The sequence below is a fragment of the Pleurodeles waltl genome, chromosome 6 (genome assembly GCF_031143425.1).
Source record: "Pleurodeles waltl isolate 20211129_DDA chromosome 6, aPleWal1.hap1.20221129, whole genome shotgun sequence".
NCBI lineage: Eukaryota > Metazoa > Chordata > Amphibia > Caudata > Salamandridae > Pleurodeles > Pleurodeles waltl.
The window spans coordinates 1255027307-1255051997 of record NC_090445.1 but is presented as its reverse complement, the minus strand read 5'-3'; the positions used below and the strand labels follow the sequence as shown (position 1 = coordinate 1255051997).

Below are 24691 nucleotides of genomic sequence, written 5' to 3'. Positions count from 1 at the left end.
TACTAAATTTAAGGGCGTGTTTAGGTCTGGGGGGTTAGTAGCCAATGGCTACTAGCCCTGAGGGTGGGTACACCCTCTTTGTGCCTCCTCCCAAGGGGAGGGGGTCACAATCCTAACCCTATTGGGGGAATCCTCCATCTGCAAGATGGAGGATTTCTAAAAGTTAGAGTCACCTCAGCTCAGGACACCTTAGGGGCTGTCCTGACTGGCCAGTGACTCCTCCTTGTTATTCTCATTATTTTCTCCGGCCTTGCCGCCAAAAAGTGGGGCCTGGCCGGAGGGGGCGGGCAACTCCACTAGCTGGAGTGTCCTGCTGGGTTGGCACAAAGGAGGTGAGCCTTTGAGGCTCACCGCCAGGTGTGACAATTCCTGCCTGGGAGAGGTGTTAGCATCTCCACCCAGTGCAGGCTTTGTTACTGGCCTCAGAGTGACAAAGGCACTCTCCCCATGGGGCCAGCAACATGTCTCGGTTTGTGGCAGGCTGCTAGAACTAGTCAGCCTACACAGATAGTCGGTTAAGTTTCAGGGGGCACCTCTAAGGTGCCCTCTGTGGTGTATTTTACAATAAAATGTACACTGGCATCAGTGTGCATTTATTGTGCTGAGAAGTTTGATACCAAACTTCCCAGTTTTTAGTGTAGCCATTATGGTGCTGTGGAGTTCGTGTTTGACAGACTCCCAGACCATATACTCTTATGGCTACCCTGCACTTACAATGTCTAAGGTTTTGTTTAGACACTGTAGGGGTACCATGCTCATGCACTGGTACCCTCACCCATGGTATAGTGCACCCTGCCTTAGGGCTGTAAGGCCTGCTAGAGGGGTGTCTTACCTATACTGCATAGGCAGTGAGAGGCTGGCATGGCACCCTGAGGGGAGTGCCATGTCGACTTACTCGTTTTGTCCTCACTAGCACACACAAGCTGGTAAGCAGTGTGTCTGTGCTGAGTGAGAGGTCTCCAGGGTGGCATAAGACATGCTGCAGCCCTTAGAGACCTTCCTTGGCATCAGGGCCCTTGGTACTAGAAGTACCAGTTACAAGGGACTTATCTGGATGCCAGGGTCTGCCAATTGTGGGTACAAAAGTACAGGTTAGGGAAAGAACACTGGTGCTGGGGCCTGGTTAGCAGGCCTCAGCACACTTTCAATTGTAAACATAGCATCAGCAAAGGCAAAAAGTCAGGGGGCAACCATGCCAAGGAGGCATTTCCTTACACAACCCCCCCCCAAACGAAAGAGGATGAGACTAACCTTTCCCAAGAGAGTCTTCATTTTCTAAGTGGAAGAACCTGGAAAGGCCATCTGCATTGGCATGGGCAGTCCCAGGTCTGTGTTCCACTATAAAGTCCATTCCCTGTAGGGAGATGGACCACCTCAACAGTTTAGGATTTTCACCTTTCATTTGCATCAGCCATTTGAGAGGTCTGTGGTCAGTTTGAACTAGGAAGTGAGTCCCAAAGAGGTATGGTCTCAGCTTCTTCAGGGACCAGACCACAGCAAAGGCCTCCCTCTCAATGGCACTCCAACGCTGCTCCCTGGGGAGTAACCTCCTGCTAATGAAAGCAACAGGCTGGTCAAGGCCATCATCATTTGTTTGGGACAAAACTGCCCCTATCCCATGTTCAGAGGCATCAGTCTGCACAATGAACTGCTTAGAATAATCTGGAGCTTTGAGAACTGGTGCTGAGCACATTGCCTGTTTCAGGGTGTCAAAGGCCTGTTGGCAGTCCACAGTCCAGTTCACTTTCTTGGGCATTTTCTTGGAGGTGAGCTCAGTGAGGGCTGTCACAATGGATCCATATCCCTTCACAAACCTCCGGTAGTACCCAGTCAAGCCAAGGAATGCCCTGACTTGAGTCTGGGTTTTTGGAGCTACCCAGTCCAGAATAGTCTGGATCTTGGGTTGGAGTGGCTGAACTTGGCCTCCACCTACAAGGTGTCCCAAGTAAACCACAGTTCCCTGCCCTATCTGGCATTTGGATGCCTTGATAGAGAGGCCTGCAGATTGCAGAGCCTTCAAAACCTTCCTCAGGTGGACCAGGTGATCCTGCCAGGTGGAGCTAAAGACAGCAATATCATCAAGATAAGCTGTGCTAAAGGACTCCAAGCCAGCAAGGACTTGATTCACCAACCTTTGGAAGGTGGCAGGGGCATTCTTTAAACCAAAGGGCATAACAGTAAACTGATAATGCCCATCAGGTGTGGAGAATGCTGTCTTTTCTTTTGCTCCAGGTGCCATTTTTATTTGCCAGTACCCTGCTGTCAAGTCAAAGGTACTTAGGAATTTGGCAGCACCTAATTTATCAATGAGCTCATCAGCTCTTGGGATTGGATGAGCATCTGTCTTGGTGACAGAATTGAGCCCTCTGTAGTCCACACAAAACCTCATCTCTTTCTTTCCATCTGTGGTGTGAGGTTTGGGGACTAAGACCACTGGGCTAGCCCAGGGGCTGTCAGAGCGCTCAATGACTCCCAATTCCAGCATCTTGTGGACTTCCACCTTGATGCTTTCCTTAACATGGTCAGACTGTCTAAAGATTTTGTTCTTGACAGGCATGCTGTCTCCTGTGTCCACATCATGGGTACACAGGTGTGTCTGACCAGGGGTTAAGGAGAAGAGTTCAGGAAACTGTTGTAGGACTCTCCTACAATCAGCTTGCTGTTGGCCAGAGAGGGTGTCTGAGTAGACCACTCCATCTACTGTACCATCTTTTGGGTCTGATGACAGAAGATCAGGGAGAGGTTCACTCTCTGCCTCCTGATCCTCATCTGTTACCATTAACAGATTGACATCAGCCCGGTCGTGGAAGAGCTTAAGGCGGTTTACATGGATCACCCTTTTGGGGCTCCTGCTTGTGCCCAGGTCCACCAAGTAGGTGACCTGACTCTTCCTCTCTAGTACTGGGTAAGGGCCACTCCATTTGTCCTGGAGTGCCCTGGGAGCCACAGGCTCCAGAACCCAGACTTTCTGCCCTGGTTGGAACTCAACCAGTGCAGCCTTTTGGTCATACCAAAACTTCTGGAGCTGTTGGCTGGCCTCAAGGTTTTTGGTTGCCTTTTCCATGTACTCTGCCATTCTAGAGCGAAGGCCAAGTACATAGTCCACTATGTCCTGTTTAGGCTCATGGAGAGGTCTCTCCCAGCCTTCTTTAACAAGGGCAAGTGGTCCCCTTACAGGATGACCAAACAGAAGTTCAAAGGGTGAGAACCCTACTCCCTTCTGTGGTACCTCCCTGTAAGCGAAAAGCAGACATGGCAGGAGGACATCCCATCTCCTTTTGAGTTTTTCTGGGAGCCCCATGATCATGCCTTTTAATGTCTTGTTGAATCTCTCAACTAAGCCATTAGTTTGTGGATGGTAAGGTGTAGTGAATTTATAAGTCACTCCACACTCATTCCACATGTGCTTTAGGTATGCTGACATGAAGTTGGTACCTCTGTCAGACACCACCTCCTTAGGGAAACCCACTCTGGTAAAGATACCAATGAGGGCCTTGGCTACTGCAGGGGCAGTAGTCGACCTAAGGGGAATAGCTTCAGGATACCTGGTAGCATGATCCACTACTACCAGGATATACATATTTCCTGAGGCTGTGGGAGGTTCCAGTGGACCAACTATGTCCACACCCACTCTTTCAAAGGGCACCCCCACCACTGGAAGTGGAATGAGGGGGGCCTTTGGATGCCCACCTGTCTTACCACTGGCTTGACAGGTGGGGCAGGAGAGGCAAAACTCCTTAACCATGTTGGACATATTGGGCCAGTAGAAGTGGTTGACTAACCTCTCCCACGTCTTGGTTTGTCCCAAATGTCCAGCAAGGGGAATGTCATGGGCCAATGTTAGGATGAACTCTCTGAACAGCTGAGGCACTACCACTCTCCTAGTGGCACCAGGTTTGGGGTCTCTGGCCTCAGTGTACAGGAGTCCATCTTCCCAATAGACCCTATGCGTTCCATTTTTCTTGCCTTTGGACTCTTCAGCAGCTTGCTGCCTAAGGCCTTCAAGAGAGGGACAGGTTTCTTGTCCCTTACACAGCTCCTCCCTTGAGGGTCCCCCTGGGCCTAAGAGCTCAACCTGATAAGGTTCAAGCTCCAAAGGCTCAGTTCCCTCAGAGGGCAGAACTTCTTCCTGAGAAGAGAGGTTCCCTTTTTTTTGCTGTGTTGCAGTTGGTTTCCCAACTGACTTTCCTTTCCTCTTGGTAGGCTGGGCCATTCTTCCAGACTCCAGCTCTACTTGTTCACCCTGTGCCTTGCACTGTGCTCTTGTTTTCACACACACCAGTTCAGGGATACCCAGCATTGCTGCATGGGTTTTTAGTTCTACCTCAGCCCATGCTGAGGACTCCAGGTCATTTCCAAGCAGACAGTCCACTGGGATATTTGAGGAGACCACCACCTGTTTCAGGCCATTGACCCCTCCCCATTCTAAAGTAACCATTGCCATGGGATGTACTTTTCTCTGATTGTCAGCGTTGGTGACTGTGTAAGTTTTTCCAGTCAGGTATTGGCCAGGGGAAACCAGTTTCTCTGTCACCATGGTGACACTGGCACCTGTATCCCTCAGGCCCTCTATTCTAGTCCCATTAATTAAGAGTTGCTGTCTGTATTTTTGCATGTTAGGCGGCCAGACAGCTAGTGTGGCTAAATCCACCCCACCCTCAGAAACTAGAGTAGCTTCAGTGTGGACCCTGATTTGCTCTGGGCACACTGTTGATCCCACTTGGAGACTAGCCATACCAGTGTTACCTGGATGGGAGTTTGGAGTGGAACCTTTCTTGGGACAGGCCTTGTCTCCAGTTTGGTGTCCATGCTGTTTACAGCTATGACACCAGGCCTTTTTGGGATCAAAGTTTTTACCCTTGTACCCATTGTTTTGTGAAGAGGCTCTGGGCCCACCCTCCTGTGCAGGTTTTTGGGGGCCTGTAGAAGACTCTTTACTATTTTTAGTTTTGGTTGTCTCATCACCCTTCCCCTGGGGAGTCTTTGTGACCCCTTTCTTTTGGTCACCCCCTGTTGAAGTCTTGGACACCCTTGTCTTGACCCAATGGTCCGCCTTCTTTCCCAATTCTTGGGGAGAAATTGGTCCTAGGTCTACCAGATGCTGATGCAGTTTATCATTGAAACAATTACTTAACAGGTGTTCTTTCACAAATAAATTGTACAGCCCATCATAATTACTTACACCACTGCCTTGAATCCAACCATCTAGTGTTTTCACTGAGTAGTCTACAAAGTCAACCCAGGTCTGGCTCGAGGATTTTTGAGCCCCCCTGAATCTAATCCTATACTCCTCAGTGGAGAATCCAAAGCCCTCAATCAGGGTACCCTTCATGAGGTCATAAGATTCTGCATCTTGTCCAGAGAGTGTGAGGAGTCTATCCCTACACTTTCCTGTGAACATTTCCCAAAGGAGAGCACCCCAGTGAGATCTGTTCACTTTTCTGGTTACACAAGCCCTCTCAAAAGCTGTGAACCATTTGGTGATGTCATCACCATCTTCATATTTAGTTACAATCCCTTTGGGGATTTTCAACATGTCAGGAGAATCTCTGACCCTATTTATGTTGCTGCCACCATTGATGGGTCCTAGGCCCATCTCTTGTCTTTCCCTCTCTATGGCTAGGATCTGTCTTTCCAAAGCCAATCTTTTGGCCATCCTGGCTAACTGGATGTCCTCTTCACTGGAGTTATCCTCAGTGATTTCAGAGTTGTTGGTCCCTCCTGTGAGGGAACCAGTATCTCTGACTATTATTTGTGGAGTCAGGGCTTGAGAAGCCCTGCTCTCCCTAAGTAGGACTGGAGGGGGGGAATTTCCCTCCAAGTCACTATCTTCATCCTCTGAGTTGCCATCCTCAGAGGGGTTGGCCTTTTCAAACTCTGCCAAAAGCTCCTGGAGCTGTACTTTGGTAGGTTTGGGGCCCATTGCTATTTTCTTTAGTTTACAGAGTGACCTTAGCTCTCTCATCTGTAGATGGAGGTAAGGTGTGGTGTCGAGTTCCACCACATTCACATCTGTGCTAGACATTTTGCTTCTAAAAGTTGGAATACTTTTTAAGAATCTACAACTGGTTCTAGAATCTAATTCAAACTTTTACAAACTTTTAAACTCTAAAAGAAATGCTAAACAGGATCTAACACAAGGCCCTAGCAGGTCTTTTAAGAATTTAGAAAACTTTTCAAATTGCAAAAATCAATTTCTAATGACAATTTTGGAATTTGTCGTGTGATCAGGTATTGGCTGAGTAGTCCAGCAAATGCAAAGTCTTGTACCCCACCGCTGATCCACCAATGTAGGAAGTTGGCTCTGTATGTGCTATTTCAAAGTAAGGAATAGCATGCACAGAGTCCAAGGGTTCCCCTTAGAGGTAGAATAGTGGTAAAAATAGATAATACTAATGCTCTATTTTGTGGTAGTGTGGTCGAGCAGTAGGCTTATCCAAGGAGTAGTGTTAAGCATTTGTTGTACATACACATAGACAATAAATGAGGTACACACACTCAGAGACAAATCCAGCCAATAGGTTTTTGTATAGAAAAATATCTTTTCGTAGTTTATTTTAAGAACCATAGGTTCAAATTCTACATGTAATATCTCATTTGAAAGGTATTGCAGGTAAGTACTTTAGGAACTTCAAATCATAAAAATTGCATGTATACTTTACAAGTTATTGACAAATAGCTGTTTTAAAAGTGGACACTTAGTGCAATTTTCACAGTTCCTGGGGGAGGTAAGTTTTTGTTAGTTTTACCAGGTAAGTACGACACTTACAGGGTTCAGTTCTTGGTCCAAGGTAGCCCACCGTTGGGGGTTCAGAGCAACCCCAAAGTCACCACACCAGCAGCTCAGGGCCGGTCAGGTGCAGAGTTCAAAGTGGTGCCCAAAACACATAGGCTAGAATGGAGAGAAGGGGGTGCCCCGGTTCCGGTCTGCTTGCAGGTAAGTACCCGCGTCTTCGGAGGGCAGACCAGGGGGGTTTTGTAGGGCACCGGGGGGGGCACAAGCCCACACAGAAATTTCACCCTCAGCAGCGCGGGGGCGGCCGGGTGCAGTGTAGAAACAAGCGTCGGGTTTGTAATGGAAGTCAATGGGAGATCTAGGGATCTCTTCAGCGCTGCAGGCAGGCAAGGGGGGGGTTCCTCGGGGAAACCTCCACTTGGGCGAGGGAGAGGGATTCCTGGGGGTCGCTTCTCCAGTGAAAGTCCGGTCCTTCAGGTCCTGGGGGCTGCGGGTGCAGGGTCTCTCCCAGGCGTCGGGACTTTAGATTCAAAGAGTCGCGGTCAGGGGAAGCCTCGGGATTCCCTCTGCAGGCGGCGCTGTGGGGGCTCAGGGGGGACAGGTTTTGGTACTCACAGTATCAGAGTAGTCCTGGGGTCCCTCCTGAGGTGTCGGATCTCCACCAGCCGAGTCGGGGTCGCCGGGTGCAGTGTTGCAAGTCTCACGCTTCTTGCGGGGAGCTTGCAGGGTTCTTTAAAGTTGCTGGAAACAAAGTTGCAGCTTTTCTTGGAGCAGGTCCGCTGTCCTCGGGAGTTTCTTGTCTTTTCGAAGCAGGGGCAGTCCTCAGAGGAGGTCGAGGTCGCTGGTCCCTTTGGAAGGCGTCGCTGGAGCAGGATCTTTGGAAGGCAGGAGACAGGCCGGTGAGTTTCTGGAGCCAAGGCAGTTGTCGTCTTCTGGTCTTCCGCTGCAGGGGTTTTCAGCTGGGCAGTCCTTCTTCTTGTAGTTGCAGGAATCTAATTTTCTAGGGTTCAGGGTAGCCCTTAAATACTAAATTTAAGGGCGTGTTTAGGTCTGGGGGGTTAGTAGCCAATGGCTACTAGCCCTGAGGGTGGGTACACCCTCTTTGTGCCTCCTCCCAAGGGGAGGGGGTCACAATCCTAACCCTATTGGGGGAATCCTCCATCTGCAAGATGGAGGATTTCTAAAAGTTAGAGTCACCTCAGCTCAGGACACCTTAGGGGCTGTCCTGACTGGCCAGTGACTCCTCCTTGTTATTCTCATTATTTTCTCCGGCCTTGCCGCCAAAAAGTGGGGCCTGGCCGGAGGGGGCGGGCAACTCCACTAGCTGGAGTGTCCTGCTGGGTTGGCACAAAGGAGGTGAGCCTTTGAGGCTCACCGCCAGGTGTGACAATTCCTGCCTGGGAGAGGTGTTAGCATCTCCACCCAGTGCAGGCTTTGTTACTGGCCTCAGAGTGACAAAGGCACTCTCCCCATGGGGCCAGCAACATGTCTCGGTTTGTGGCAGGCTGCTAGAACTAGTCAGCCTACACAGATAGTCGGTTAAGTTTCAGGGGGCACCTCTAAGGTGCCCTCTGTGGTGTATTTTACAATAAAATGTACACTGGCATCAGTGTGCATTTATTGTGCTGAGAAGTTTGATACCAAACTTCCCAGTTTTTAGTGTAGCCATTATGGTGCTGTGGAGTTCGTGTTTGACAGACTCCCAGACCATATACTCTTATGGCTACCCTGCACTTACAATGTCTAAGGTTTTGTTTAGACACTGTAGGGGTACCATGCTCATGCACTGGTACCCTCACCCATGGTATAGTGCACCCTGCCTTAGGGCTGTAAGGCCTGCTAGAGGGGTGTCTTACCTATACTGCATAGGCAGTGAGAGGCTGGCATGGCACCCTGAGGGGAGTGCCATGTCGACTTACTCGTTTTGTCCTCACTAGCACACACAAGCTGGTAAGCAGTGTGTCTGTGCTGAGTGAGAGGTCTCCAGGGTGGCATAAGACATGCTGCAGCCCTTAGAGACCTTCCTTGGCATCAGGGCCCTTGGTACTAGAAGTACCAGTTACAAGGGACTTATCTGGATGCCAGGGTCTGCCAATTGTGGGTACAAAAGTACAGGTTAGGGAAAGAACACTGGTGCTGGGGCCTGGTTAGCAGGCCTCAGCACACTTTCAATTGTAAACATAGCATCAGCAAAGGCAAAAAGTCAGGGGGCAACCATGCCAAGGAGGCATTTCCTTACAGGAACCAACTAACCCTTGCAAAAATTTTATTTGTAGCCGCTAATCTGATTTTTTCTACTGCTCAGTCTATGTAAACATCAGTGCAAAAACTGCCCGATATTAGTGTAAATTAATGCAATCTGATGAGCGCTCTGGAATCTGCTGCCATTTTCCATAGGTAACTATGCACAAGGAAATAATGAAAGAACATTCCTCTCTACCACCTCCATTTTCCTATACTTCAGCTTCCAGATTGCTTCATAGAATAGGGCATTGTGCTGGTCAGTTTCGCAAAACATCCAGTTTGACAGACGTTGCAGGTGATGGGCACCAGCTCTAATTTTTGTAGTCTAGAACATACTTTGCATCATCAAACTTTGTTTAGAATTAGAGGCAGAAAGTCAGAAAAAAGTTTAAAAAAGACACTAAGGGAGATATTAGGGATGAAAAACAACTTGCAAGTGTGATGTTAAGACGGGAAATGTAGAGTAGTGGAAGAAAGAGGCAGGAAGTTTTAATGTTCGGCAACACCGACAACTTAATTGGAGTTCTCCTAAAACAATCTTTGGGTTCTAGACCTTAATATTTTCCAAGTTAATCTCTGCATGTCAGTACATGAAAATCCAACCCAGCTATGTTAGAAACGAGTTTGTGTTAAGCATCGCCAATGGAATGGGTACAACATTTTACATTCTGAAATGCACATAAATCATTGGCATTTCTTTTTAAATGTTCGAGCAATCATTTTAAAAGATGCAGATAACTTAAAAAATAGCCACAAACAAAATAATTAACTATGTAAAAAGAACAAATACAATAAAACAATCTTTAAAATTGCAGTTAAAAATATGTTTTTTTTTTAGTCCCATTCATCCGAAGGTGAGAGAGAGGGTGAAAGTGTGTTGGAACACAAGAGAAGTGGAAAATAGGGAAGGGAGGCAGAGGGGAAGAAAATGAGTGGCGAGGGATGAAAGAGAAGACACATTCACAATAATTTTTCGGAACTGGCTTTAAAGGTTCTTTTGAAGTATGATGTAATTGTCCTTTATTCCGCTTCTGCCTCTGCTTCTTTCTAGCCTTTTCTTAATCCTAATATTTGCCACGTTTGTGTAACAATTATAAAAGTATTTGTCTTTGATAGTCATGGGGGGAAGAACTGTTAATGTGCCATTTTTTGGATATTGTGGAAGGTCTTCATCAGTTTTGCACATCTAAAGACATATTTTACGACATACCCAAGCTGTCAGTTGACATCGTTATGGCCTTTAATTATCAGTCCCTTGAGCCTTTTTTAGCAGATTGTCTTTCCTTAAATTTGGCCATAACCACTAAGCTGATTGCAAAGGTTCATGGAAGCCTGCACCCCTGCTCCACAAGCCAAGTCAATAGATCTGTTTCTAAAGCTGCTGGCCATTTAGAATATGAGTATTGTCTATATGTTTCTGTTTTGCACACAAAATTAAGGGGGTCTCTAATAAGAGTGTGGGTGGTCTAAGTTGCAAAGTTCCATGCTTGTCAGGGGAGCTGCTTGACACAGAAAGACTGCCGAGGAAGTGTCATTGAACAGCAGCCATGGATCTGGACATTGGAACCAATATTTTAATTTAACCCACCACTAGTTAAGATACATTTTGGTATTGTATACTATTTTCTTATCTTCATGTAGCCATCTGGCTTTGACCTTTTTCTACAAACATACACACTATTTTGTTTGGGATGTATCCTGCAAATATCATCAGTATTATTGTTTGTGTATTCTTGAATGTACTGCTCAAATACGAAACTACCATGCACATATTTATCCGGAATTTAAATGTAACATATCTGTTTTTTGTCCATGTGTTTTTCTGCTGCGCATCTTCTCTTTCCAGGTTCTCGTGTACGTGGAAGATGTAAACGATGAAGTGCCTGTCTTCACCCAGCAGCAGTACAACCGGCTGGGGCTCCGGGAGACAGCAGGCATTGGAACCTCTGTCACTGTCGTGAGAGCAACAGATCCTGACACAGGTAGGACACCCGTGGGAACAGTTGGGGACTTTCAAGTAAATGCTCGGCAACGTCAGGGGAGGCCGAAAAAACATGAACTTGGTGAATTGTGTGCATTAAATACGCATCCTCTGTTCAAACGTATAAACCTTGAAAGCCCATTAAGACCAGTAGTTCCTAACCAGGCCTCCCGTGAGCTGTAACAGGTTTCCTGTTGTAGGTAGTCAGCACGCGTAGAGTCGTAGACTGGTGTACAATTCAAAGTAGAGTTAAAACTGATGTCATGGTCTGATACATATTTGCACTCGAACTTCAAAGCAAGTCTAAAAATAATGCTGATTCAAAGCACTTAAAATGCATGAAAGTAATAGAGCAAAGACTATAAAATAATTGAATGTCCCTGGTTCTTCTCACCACTAACCACAGGTAATGGAGGCCTAGTGATTTACAGAATTGTGTCTGGCTCGGATGACAGATTTGGGATGGATGAGAGCACAGGCCTCCTCACCACCATTGATTACCTTGACTTTGAGACCAAGACCAGCTACTTCATGAACGTATCTGCTACTGACCAGGCTCCCCCATTTAATCGTGGCTACTGCACCATTTATGTAACACTGCTGAACGAGCCCGATGAGGTGGTGCAGTTCTCCAGCCCCGAGTATCAGGCAGTAATTCTGGAGAACATTCCCACTGGCACTGAAGTGGTGCGAGTTCAAGCGCGCTCCATCGACAACCTTAACCTCCTCACTTATCGGTTCGATGTCAATACCAACGCTCAGGCCCTGTCGCTCTTCAAGATAGATGGAGTAACAGTAAGTTTTATCAGCCCACCATATGTTTCTTGAATGCGTGACAGGAAAAGATTGCATGCGGTGTTAATAGATTCCTCAGGCATTTACTAGCCTACAGCTACAATATCTTAGGCTCCATAGACAATTTTAACACGTTTGTTGCATTTTTAAATGTGTGGAAATATAAATATTCTGGCCACTCTGAGTATAATAAATAATAGTGCAATGATATCAAATATAAAATATAAATTAACATGTTGATGGAGGTGGTGATGATGATGAAGTTACAAAGAATGTTAATGGCATTGGTGATGACTCTTCTCAGAAGTGACAACCACTAACCAAGCAACCTTGAAATTTAAAGGGCTTGACACTGACCATTGTCAAAAATGCATTGGTAAATCAACACATGACCATATCACAGTGGGCAGGGTTTCTTTGAAAATGAAACACACAAAGGGTTTCACGAAGGGTTTCCCAAAGCAAATGCTCTGCATGTGGGCTTAATAATGAAGAAACATGTCACTATGGGGGTCATTATGACCCCGGCGGGTGGCAATAATGTGGCGGTAGTACCGCCAACAAGCTGGCGGTACTTACTGCCACATTTTGACCGTGGCGGACCCGCAACAGTAATACCACCGATACCGCCAGGCTGCTGCCAGCCTACAGCCTGGCGGTCCCAGCACTTGGCATGGGCACTGCAGGGGCCCCCATGCACAGCCCCATCGTGCATTCCACTGCCTGAATTACGGGCAGTAGACGGCACGATGGGTGCTGCTGCACCTGATGCACCTCAACATTGCCGCTGGTTCAATTACGAGCCGGCTTCAATGTTGTGGTGACTTTATCACTGGGCCAGCGAGCTTAAACCCTGTTTCCGTCCGCTGGCCCAGCAGAAATGTCATTATAGGGCATCAAACATGACACCTAGGTCTGGGACTTTATCAATACTCTTACGCCCAACATTGTCCCCCTCACCGAGACCTGGCTCAACCCGTGTCAGGCCCCGACATCACCACCACCACCATACTGGCAGGATACAGAATCACCCACCATGACCGCATCAACAAGCTAGGCGGAGGGATCACCATGATTCACAAGGACTCCATCAAATACACCGACACCATCCCAGCAATGGAGCACCAAAACTTCACTATCCAAATAGATGAAAAATCCACCATTATGGGAACCCATGCATACCATCCACTGAGACCTCAAACCACCTTCTGCAACCTCATTACCGATTTCATTGACCCTCTTGCCTTTGTCACAAAGGATTACATGTTCCTGGATGACCTCAATTTCCACCTCAATGACAAAACTGACCCTAACACTGCCAACTTCCTCAACAGCCTGAACAACATCGGCCTCACTCAACTCGTCGATCACTCCATGCACTTTGCAGGACATGCGTTCAACCACATATTCACCTCCAGCGACCGCATCAAATACAGTCACACCACGGAACTCACATTAACCGACCAATCAATTGTCCACTTCATCATTGCCACCCCTCTTTTACCCCGACATAACCCAACGCCACCCGTCACAGCTGGAACAAGGACACAGAGACTGAAAGGGTCAACACCCTAGCCCCCAGCCTGCCTAAACACCACAACAACATGAACCAGGAAGTCAGAGCTTAAACACCTGGATCACTGACTACGCTGGCATTGTCACCCCCATCAAGAACAAGAAGACACAGAAGATCCACCAAGCAACCCAGCTGGGACACTGATGACCCCAGGACAGTCAAGCACCACTGCAAGCACCTTGAAAGAAGGTGGCTCATCAATAAAGACCCAGTTGACAGAGCCGCCTGCAAATCATCACTCAACATATATCACCACCAACTACGTGAGACAAAGATAAAAGCCCTGATATTTGTGCAATAAAGCTAACCCCAATCATAGATTTCTTCAACCAACAACAAAGTTGCTAAAGTCTACAGAAACTCTTCCATCTCAAGCGTGAAGACTTGACACAGTCACTTACTGGATGGCTCTCAATCCGGATTCTGCAGCAACTACAGCACCAAGACAGCCCTGATTGTGGCCACAGACAACATCCGGGCCCTCCCCGACTAAGGAGAGACTGCTGCCCTTATCCTCCTCAATCTCTCAGTAGCCTTCAACACCATCTCATCATCAGTCAAACAGTCTACCGAAACAATCTCTATGTGGGAATTAGGCTCACCTAGTTCAAAGACTCAGATCATGCAGAAAGACACTCCAAGACTCATCCTGGATGTCCCTCGTCGCACCCACATCAATCCCCCACCTCAAAATGCTTCACTGGCTCCCAGTTCAGAAGAGATGCCAGTTAGAACTCCTCACCCAGGCAGTTAAGGCCATGCCCAGCTCCGGATCCTCCTACTTCAACATCTGCCTGAAATACCACAAACCCTCCAGGCACCCCTGCTCTGCTTCCCTCGCACTGGTCAATACATCCTGCATGTAACTCAAAGAGCAAGAGGATACTCCTTATACCTCACAACCAAAGCCTTGAATGGACTCCCTCTGCACCTCAGGACCTCCTTTACTCTACAGGAGTTCCATAGGATGCTGGAAACCTGTCTCTTTCACTGAAACTCTGGACCCTGCCAGTGCGTGGATACCCTCACGGGTGACAATTCGCACTTTACAAGTCGACTAATTGATTGATTGAAGGTCTTGTTCCTTGAAATTTTGCATACCTTAATGCAACTGTTCTTTTAAACTCATCTGGTTTCCAATCATGCATTGATTAAAAAACACACATGGCATCATTGTCTTGCTTTGTATTTAATCAGAATAAATAAGCAAAGGGCAATCCAGCTTCTTAACTTTTCCAGCAAACTAGACCTTGAATCAACTCTTTTGGTTTCTGTGGCTTTGGATGCTGTTGGATGAGATACACGTTACTTGAAGTGGTCAAGCAAGGACTTAAAGGCTTCATTTAAAATGTGGTGGGCAACATTCCAACTATGCAGATCGATGGAGGCCCTGGCCTTTGCTCCACTGTGGGAGGGCTGTAGAAATGCCCACCTACTTTGTGGGGATCTTTCAATCTACAGTTCTTCTGGTGTGGCAGATGCACTGTAGGCTGGGTTGAATGCTGAGCGGGAGAATTTCCGACTACTGTTCCAGCTGCGCCTTTGCCATTGGGAAGCAAGTGGTTCCCTGATTCTAAATGAGGTTAGGGAGCCAGAGGTTTCGGGTGGTGAGGTATCTGCCTTTTAATGCCAGAGCTCCCGCTCCTCCAAACTCGAAATGAGGTGTGTTGTCGCTGAATTTGAATTTAAGACACCTTTACAACACGTTTAAATAAATAACATTCAGAGGATCTACTAATTTCTGTACCTTATCGTTGATAATTGAATTTTGGGAGATGTGTACTTGATGCCTGTACATCTGCTATCTACTAGATTTGTCTCGGGATAGATGAGCTATTTTTTCAGTTCTAACAATAAAACGTTGAAATAATATAGGTGTTACTGTGTCCCCTGCTTATTAACACAATGTAGATTGTGGAGCAAAGGGAGGTGCTTAAACTTGACTTAAGACATGTAATTGACTGCACACAGACTAGCAACACCATCTCCTTACTCTTGCATTGGTATTTTTGCTTATGGAGTCATAGTTTTTCTGGTCATCTCTTTAAATTATATACTTATTCCTGTGGGTTAAGAATTTGCTTAAGTTAGGCTTTTTGGATTTTGGAGGGGTGCCAAAGATAGTTAATGTAACTCATGTGAGTTACCAACAAAGTTACCAAAAAAACATAAAAGACATTTCCATTCCATGTGGGTTTGACTGAATCTGTTTAAAGTTATTCCTCATTACTGGGTTTGTTTATTTACTAGTCTAAAAGCAAGGTTTTAGCCTCTTGAAAGTTGACTTTGGTGTGACTAATTATTTTATCTCTCATTGGCAGGGAATAATCACAGTTAAAGGCCTGGTGGATAGAGAAAGTGGAGACTATTATGCTTTAACAGTGGTGGCAGATGATGGAGGACCCATGAAAGACTCTACTGTAGTGAGTACCAGCATTCTCATGTTACTGCTGCACTGCACTCCCATTTGGAGTTAATGATAATAATGTCAATTAGTCTTCCTGGCCGTGCTGTGAACATAAGTGACATCCAGAGTGCCATATTTGCCTTTGTGAGGTCCACAAAGGAAGCATCAAGGGCTGTTCCAAGAAGCTTAATGGTATCCAAAGGCATGCACGTATTCTAGTTCTGATTTATTAGGGGGAGTCAAAGCTGGAGACAGACCTGCCATCCAAAGAGCCAGGAAACTTTATAAAACTACTATCACCCGAGCAAAAAGGATGTGGGAAGATAACAAGTGGGCTTCAGTGTTGGCCGCCATAAGGCACAAAGATTTTTGCACCTTGTGGCGGGTGGTGAGGTGGGTCTTCTTGCCGCTCTGGACACAAATTTTGCAGTGGAGGCTTGGGTTGACAATTTTTCCGGCTACATGCGGGGGTAGATGATGTAGAGCCTCCAATCTCATTCTTGAATCCAGCCGCCCAGGAGTTGACTCCGGGGCCTCCCCTTGTCTCAGTGCCGTATCAGGCTGAGTTTGTGCAGGCTGCTGAAGTCTCCTGGGCTTTGGACACAATCACCCCTAATAAAGCTCCCAGACTGGATAAAGTGCCAGAAGACCTGTTCAAAATGTTCAAGGACATCTGGTACCCCTATTTTGTAATACTTTCTAATTCTCATTTGACTGGCGCCCCTATCCCATATAGATGGGCAGGAACAGAAATAATTCCAGTCTTTAAGAAGGGTTGCAGGTCTTCTCCAACGAACTATAGACCAATTAGTCTTGCAGATACTGCTCAAAAGTTGTTTAGCTGAGTTTTATGAAATAGGCTACGTGAATGGATGATAGACACCGACGTTGTTACCCCCACTTCAGGCTGGGTTTCATTATGGCATTGGCAACACTGAGCAGGTTTTTTGACTACAAGTGTTATACTGGAAATATGTGACCTTGGGAGGTGGTTGGTGCTATGCAATTTTTGTCAACCTCAGAGCCGCTTTTGATCTCATACCTAGAGGATCCTTATGGAAGGTTTTGCGAAGTTGAGGGTTCCCGCCTACTTGTTAGAGATGATCATTCGATTACATTTGAATAATTATGCGCAAGTAAGGTGTGGTCAACTGGGCGAGCTTACAGAGCCCATTCCTGTCAATTGGGGTTGTTAGGCAAGGGTGTATACTGGGCCCCACTCTTTCTTTTATGTATTAATGATCTAGTGTACCATCTAGTTGAGTGTCAGGGCGATGCTCTATCTCTTGCTGGGGTCAGAATTCCCAACCTTCTGTTTGCAGACGACACTTGGTTACTGTCCAGATCACCTGTGGGTCTCTAGAAATTATTAGATGGCTTTGGGGACTTTTGCAGACCGCAGAGGCTCGAGATAAACACCGGCAAAAACAAGTTTATGGTCTTTAATCCATGTTCAACTTCCTGGCTAAATCCAATTCTCAATTGGGAAAGGTTGGAATGTTTAAGAGTCTTTGACTACTTGGGGATTACACTGTTTGAGCACTTTGATTGGGCTCAGGTGCAGAAATGTAACCTTAGGTTTTAACAGTTTTGTGGTGGTATCTCGAGAGCCCAACATTCCTTGTCATTTTGACCATTTCCCCAGCCCTCAAGATGTTCAAGTGCCAGGCGCTGGGAACTTCTCTTTATGGCGGTGAACTATGTGGTCACCTAGAAGTCAGGCCCGTTGAAATAGTGGAAAACTGATTTTTAAAGAGCATGCATAATCTTCCAGCCAGTACTTCCTTGTATCAGCTAAGGTTGGATCACGCTTGAGGAAAATAAGCAACAAGGTGAGATTGAAACCACTGCTGTTTTGGCTGAGATTTTGGACAGCGCCTGAGCTGATTTCATTCTGTAGGGCTTTCGAAGAGGTGATGGACTGGTTGGGGCAAACAAGGTTCCCTGGGTAAGTTCAGTGAGAGACTGCTTAAGGCAGAGAGAGCTCGATTGTTTTTCGCTTTGCCCTGGTGATTTTGAGTCAATCTCTAAGCAGGCATTAAAAAGAGCGTATTGGCATTTTGTAGATCAACATGACTTGTGCCTTCCCAGTGCGGGCTCTCTTATTGCCTCCTTTCTGGAGTTTAAAGTGGAGTACTCGTGAGAATCCTATCTAGACGAGGTTGAGCCCCCCCATGCCAGGTTGCTGTACATACAATTCTGCTGGGGATTTTACCCCTACGTTCCATCACTTGCATATGGGAGTGTTCTAGCCCTACCTAAATTCGAACATGTCCTTCCTGCCCAGATGAGGTGGAGGTGTCTCAACATGTTCTACTATTTTGGCCAGCTTACCATAGCAGTAGGAAAAAGTGGAAATTGCCATTGTGTCGGAACCTGGGGCTTAGGAATTGTAAAACTGCATTCAGAATACTAAGAAGGGACACCAGGAGATGCATTGTATTAGATATTTCTAGATTTCTGTTGTGCATGTGAAGGCTTGGGGGAAAAGGTAGTTTCAGAATGACATGGATTTTCTTCCCATTTTATATTTTTACTGTTTTAACCTATTCTTATTACATGTATGACTAGAATTTAGACTATTTATTAATGATCTTTTGATTATGTTCTTTTATGGCTTTCGGCCGAAATAAAGATTTTCTGACTTACTGACTGACTGATAATAACGCTGTAGGAGTTTCTGCAAATTGCCTAAATATTGTTCCGGTAGAATTTAGACTATTTATCAATGATCTTTTGATTATGTTCTTTTATGGTTTTCGGACGAAATAAAGATTTTCTGACTTACTGACTGACTGATAATAATGCTGTAGGAGTTTCTGCAAATTGCCTAAAGAGTGTTCCGGTAAGGGCGAATGTTTTGTGAATATTCTTCCAAATTCCTCTACAACAAAAGTAGTTTATGTTATTTTGAAACCAAAATTACCATTTGCACATATAAAAGTGAACTCTACTGTCACTAATGTTAACATTAGACTCAATATAATATTTTTTTTAAGTTCTTGTTTCATAGACTTATAAAACGTGTTATTCTTTATTAAGAATTCTGCATAAAGATTGCTGCATTAAGTCTGAATAAAACTATTTAACATGACAAAGGAATACCGTCTGTTTATGAAATATGGACGACATGTAGCTCAATAAGTATTTTTCAAAGATCCATATGGACAAAGACAAACATAAATGCCTAAATGCTTTCATAAAACGTAGGTGAAAGATCGCTTTGTAGTAACACCGTTCAGCAAAACGTTCGCTGACTGCACTTACACAAGCTCAGTACTAAATGAGGTTTATAGGCATGGACTAATAAAATTGGGATGACAAGAATACAGAACATGATTTAGTTGTTATTTGAAATGTAGTCATGGAAAGTCTTATTAAACAATGGTTGTAGCATGCTATTGAAAACGTATTAATGTGGGGGGCGTGGTCGGATCGGGAACGAAGATGGCCGTTTAACACCGGAGCTCAGTGTCGGGTCGGGCGCGAGTGGGCGGCGGCAGTGAGAATGCTTACAACTCACCGGTGGCTTCCTGAAATATCGGAGCTTTGAATGCCTCCGCGACACGGTCCAAAATGATGGCGGGGAAGACCGCAGCGCACCCGGTGAACCAGGGCCTGCGCTGGGGGAGGAGTCGCGTCCCCCGAGACCAGCAAGCATCGGCCCGGCGGGAGGACTACTCCCCGCGCCACTGAAGCTCCAGACCGAAAGGTACGGAGCGGGGAAAACAGTTAAGCAGCACTGCACCGCGCGACCCCCTTGACATCACGCTTCCCCCCCTTGACATCACGCTTCCCCCCCTTTACATCACGCTTCCCCCCCTTTTTCTCCTTTTGATCAGCCATTCCTCCCAGCACTACTCCTCGAGAGCCTACCAGTTGGCTCCGGCCGAAAGGAAGAATACAGACACAAGGCGGCCAGTGTAAAAAATATCGCAATGCCCCTGGAGCTCCCCTACACAAGCAAATAAACAGAAACTTCTGAAGGAAGGGAGGAAAATAAATAAAAATATTTTTTTTTTAAAAGGAAAAAAGAAGGACTCTGACTACCCATATCCCAGGAAGCCCTGACCTCAAGAGAGATGATTCAGAAACAAACCGGAAGGAGCCATAGCGCCTTGAGAGGACGGGCTGGGACAGGGGGTAAAGCCACAACCCCAGAGGCTTGAACAAACTGGCTTTTCAGAACAAGGACCATTGCCCTCTTTCAACATCAGCAAATACCCCAGCAGTGCTGCATACCCCAGCACAGCTCTCTCCGCCCTGAGATCCCCCCATCATCAGTGAATCGTAGCAGGTGAGCAGAGGGGGAAGGACACCCACCCTCACAGAGACCCAAAGGAGCAACGGAAACGTCCGAATGGACCAACACTGGTCATTCCTCCCAGCACCTCAACCTAACGTGCAAATACAAGGGCACAAACACCAAACCCAAAACCGGAGCCCCCCCTTGTTGTTATTGTTATTACTATTCCGAGCTGAACAAATCATCGCCCTTACGGTTAACTAAGGGCAAGGCAAGAAGAGGACCTCGCTGAACAGCCCTATGCGGCACTGCAAATTATGACAAAGAAGCAACCTAAAATAAGCGCAGTCCCACTGTGGAGAACATACTCCTGTAACGTCGACAGGGGGGATTGAACACGGACCAGACTACGCTCCTTCACCCCCACCAACCCCTCAGGATAGAAAGGACAAGGGCCTCAGAATTCATAAGACCTCCTCTACAGACTAGCACTGAGATGCCCGGAGGCAAATCAGGCCACAAACCCATAGGCAAACCGGCACGACAATTACTATTCTCAGAAGCGCTCGAACATAAACTTACCACATCCCCAAAGGCAGGACTGGCCACAGCCCCAACGCCAAACCAACCTTCCGTGATGGCAGATGGAGACCAACTTGCAACTATGGAACGGATACTGCAGGAGATTACTGCCGTCCGTCGCCGGATAGAGGGGATGGACGCTTCCATCTCCTCTCTGACGCTGGAGACCAAATCCATACGGACAGACATCGCAAGCTTCCACTCACGGGTGACGGGGTTGGAACACTGTGTAGTGACTGTGGAAACCCACATGTCCACAATCCAGGATGGATACCTACGGAGCAAAGTGACGGACCTGGAAGACAGAAGCAGGAGGGATAATATCCGCCTTCTCGGGATCCCTGAAAATGAAGAGGGTACAGACGTACAGGCCTTCCTCAGCTCAGTTATACCCAAACTAACATCATTGTCCTTTGACCCACCGCTGGAATTTCAGCGAGCACACAGAGTGGGCCCGAAGCGCCATGACGTGGCCTCAAGACCCCGGTCGATCATTGCCTGTCTGCTATGTCACTCACAGACCCGTCAAATTTTTCAAGCAGCACAAACTCACAGGCCCTTCCGGATAGATACATTCGAGGTCTGCATAACGGCCGACTACTCCAAGGATACCACCGAACGCAGGAAGGCTTTTTTATCTTTAAGACCTCGACTCCGTCAACTGGGGATAAAATATGGTCTTTTCGACCCCGCAAGAATGTGGATCACCAAAAATGGGGTCTCCAGAGACTTCTACATCCCCGAGGACCTAAGACTTTTTCTGGACTCCTTCCAAACTCAGACCAAAGAACCTGTTACCCCGAACTGGTCACAGGACACCATGGAAGACGACGGACACATGCCTTCCTCCCGGCTTGAGAAGGGAAGCACGGACCAGCACAAAACAGATACTTGTCCCAGAGGTAGAGACTTGGAAAGACTAACTAGGGCACATGATGATAGGGGACAAGTCCTGCATGCCATGGTGTCTGTAGGAAGTTGGCTCTGTATGTGCTATTTCAAAGTAAGGAATAGCATGCACAGAGTCCAAGGGTTCCCCTTAGAGGTAAAATAGTGGTAAAAATAGATAATACTAATGCTCTATTTTGTGGTAGTGTGGTCGAGCAGTAGGCTTATCCAAGGAGTAGTGTTAAGCATTTGTTGTACATACACATAGACAATAAATGAGGTACACACACTCAGAGACAAATCCAGCCAATAGGTTTTTATATAGAAAAATATCTTTTCTTAGTTTATTTTAAGAACCACAGGTTCAAATTCTACATGTAATATCTCATTCGAAAGGTATTGCAGGTAAGTACTTTAGGAACTTCAAATCATCAAAATTGCATGTATACTTTTCAAGTTATTCACAAATAGCTGTTTTAAAAGTGGACACTTAGTGCAATTTTCACAGTTCCTAGGGGAGGTAAGTATTTGTTAGGTTAACCAGGTAAGTAAGACACTTACAGGGCTTAGTTCTTGGTCCAAGGTAGCCCACCGTTGGGGGTTCAGAGCAACCCCAAAGTCACCACACCAGCAGCTCAGGGCCGGTCAGGTGCAGAGTTCAAAGTGGTGCCCAAAACGCATAGGCTAGAATGGAGAGAAGGGGGTGCCCCGGTTCCGGTCTGCTTGCAGGTAAGTACCCGCGTCTTCGGAGGGCAGACCAGGGGGGTTTTGTAGGGCACCGGGGGGGACACAAGTCCACACAGAAATTTCACCCTCAGCGGCGCGGGGGCGGCCGGGTGCAGTGTAGAAACAAGCGTCGGGTTCGCAATGTTAGTCTATGAGAGATCTCGGGATCTCTTCAGCGCTGCAGGCAGGCAAGGGGGGGATTCCTCGGGGAAACCTCCACTTGGGCAAGGGAGAGGGACTCCTGGGGGTCACTTCTCCAGTGAAAGTCCGGTCCTTCAGGTCCTGGGGGCTGCGGGTGCAGGGTCTCTCCCAGGCGTCGGGACTTTAGGTTCAAAGAGTCGCGGTCAGGGGAAGCCTCGGGATTCCCTCTGCAGGCGGCGCTGTGGGGGCTCAGGGGGGACAGGTTTTGGTACTCACAGTATCAGAGTAGTCCTGGGGTCCCTCCTGAGGTGTTGGATCGCCACCAGCCGAGTCGGGGTCGCCGGGTGCAGTGTTGCAAGTCTCACGCTTCTTGCGGGGAGCTTGCAGGGTTCTTTAAAGCTGCTGGAAACAAAGTTGCAGCTTTTCTTGGAGCAGGTCCGCTGTCCTCGGGAGTTTCTTGTCTTTTCGAAGCAGGGGCAGTCCTCAGAGGATGTCGAGGTCGCTGGTCCCTTTGGAAGGCGTCGCTGGAGCAGGATCTTTGGAAGGCAGGAGACAGGCCGGTGAGTTTCTGGAGCCAAGGCAGTTGTCGTCTTCTGGTCTTCCGCTGCAGGGGTTTTCAGCTGGGCAGTCCTTCTTCTTGTAGTTGCAGGAATCTAATTTTCTAGGGTTCAGGGTAGCCCTTAAATACTAAATTTAAGGGCGTGTTTAGGTCTGGGGGGTTAGTAGCCAATGGCTACTAGCCCTGAGGGTGGGTACACCCTCTTTGTGCCTCCTCCCAAGGGGAGGGGGTCACAATCCTAACCCTATTGGGGGAATCCTCCATCTGCAAGATGGAGGATTTCTAAAAGTTAGAGTCACTTCAGCTCAGGACACCTTAGGGGCTGTCCTGACTGGCCAGTGACTCCTCCTTGTTTTTCTCATTATTTTCTCCGGCCTTGCCGCCAAAAGTGGGGCCGGGCCGGAGGGGGCGGGCAACTCCACTAGCTGGAGTGTCCTGCTGGGTTGGCACAAAGGAGGTGAGCCTTTGAGGCTCACCGCCAGGTGTGACAATTCCTGCCTGGGGGAGGTGTTAGCATCTCCACCCAGTGCAGGCTTTGTTACTGGCCTCAGAGTGACAAAGGCACTCTCCCCATGGGGCCAGCAACATGTCTCGGTTTGTGGCAGGCTGCTAAAACTAGTCAGCCTACACAGATAGTTGGTTAAGTTTCAGGGGGCACCTCTAAGGTGCCCTCTGGGGTGTATTTTACAATAAAATGTATACTGGCATCAGTGTGCATTTATTGTGCTGAGAAGTTTGATACCAAACTTCCCAGTTTTCAGTGTAGCCATTATGGTGCTGTGGAGTTCGTGTTTGACAAACTCCCAGACCATATACTCTTATGGCTACCCTGCACTTACAATGTCTAAGGTTTTGTTTAGACACTGTAGGGGTACCATGCTCATGCACTGGTACCCTCACCTATGGTATAGTGCACCCTGCCTTAGGGCTGTACGGCCTGCTAGAGGGGTGTCTTACCTATACTGCATAGGCAGTGAGAGGCTGGCATGGCACCCTGAGGGGAGTGCCATGTCGACTTACTCGTTTTGTCCTTACTAGCACACACAAGCTGGCAAGCAGGGTGTCTGTGCTGAGTGAGGGGTCTCCAGGGTGGCATAAGACATGCTGCAGCCCTTAGAGACCTTCCTTGGCATCAGGGCCCTTGGTACTAGAAGTACCAGTTACAAGGGACTTATCTGGATGCCAGGGTCTGCCAATTGTGGATACAAAAGTACAGGTTAGGGAAAGAACACTGGTGCTGGGGCCTGGTTAGCAGGCCTCAGCACACTTTCAATTGTAAACATAGCATCAGCAAAGGCAAAAAGTCAGGGGGCAACCATGCCAAGGAGGCATTTCCTTACACAACCCCCCCCCCAAACGAAAGAGGATGAGACTAACCTTTCCCAAGAGAGTCTTCATTTTCTAAGTGGAAGAACCTGGAAAGGCCATCTGCATTGGCATGGGCAGTCCCAGGTCTGTGTTCCACTATAAAGTCCATTCCCTGTAGGGAGATGGACCACCTCAACAGTTTAGGATTTTCACCTTTCATTTGCATCAGCCATTTGAGAGGTCTGTGGTCAGTTTGAACTAGGAAGTGAGTCCCAAAGAGGTATGGTCTCAGCTTCTTCAGGGACCAAACCACAGCAAAGGCCTCCCTCTCAATGGCACTCCAACGCTGCTCCCTGGGGAGTAACCTCCTGCTAATGAAAGCAACAGGCTGGTCAAGGCCATCATCATTTGTTTGGGACAAAACTGCCCCTATCCCATGTTCAGAGGCATCAGTCTGCACAATGAACTGCTTAGAATAATCTGGAGCTTTTAGAACTGGTGC

The 24691-nt window shown here is 47.3% G+C and overlaps 2 protein-coding genes across 2 annotated transcripts in view; one reads left to right on the top strand and one right to left on the bottom strand.

Annotated features, from left to right (window-relative positions):
- The window catches only part of C6H10orf105 (chromosome 6 C10orf105 homolog), a 193043-nt gene extending 173659 nt beyond the window's left edge, over positions 1-19384 (bottom strand). Inside the window, exon 1 of the mRNA XM_069240565.1 lies at positions 19263-19384. The gene's annotated coding sequence lies outside the window, so the exon portion shown is untranslated. The remainder of the gene's footprint in view (positions 1-19262) is intronic.
- LOC138300789 (cadherin-23-like) overlaps positions 19356-24691 on the top strand; it is an 834147-nt gene continuing 828811 nt past the window's right edge. Inside the window, exon 1 of the mRNA XM_069240562.1 lies at positions 19356-19451. The gene's annotated coding sequence lies outside the window, so the exon portion shown is untranslated. The remainder of the gene's footprint in view (positions 19452-24691) is intronic.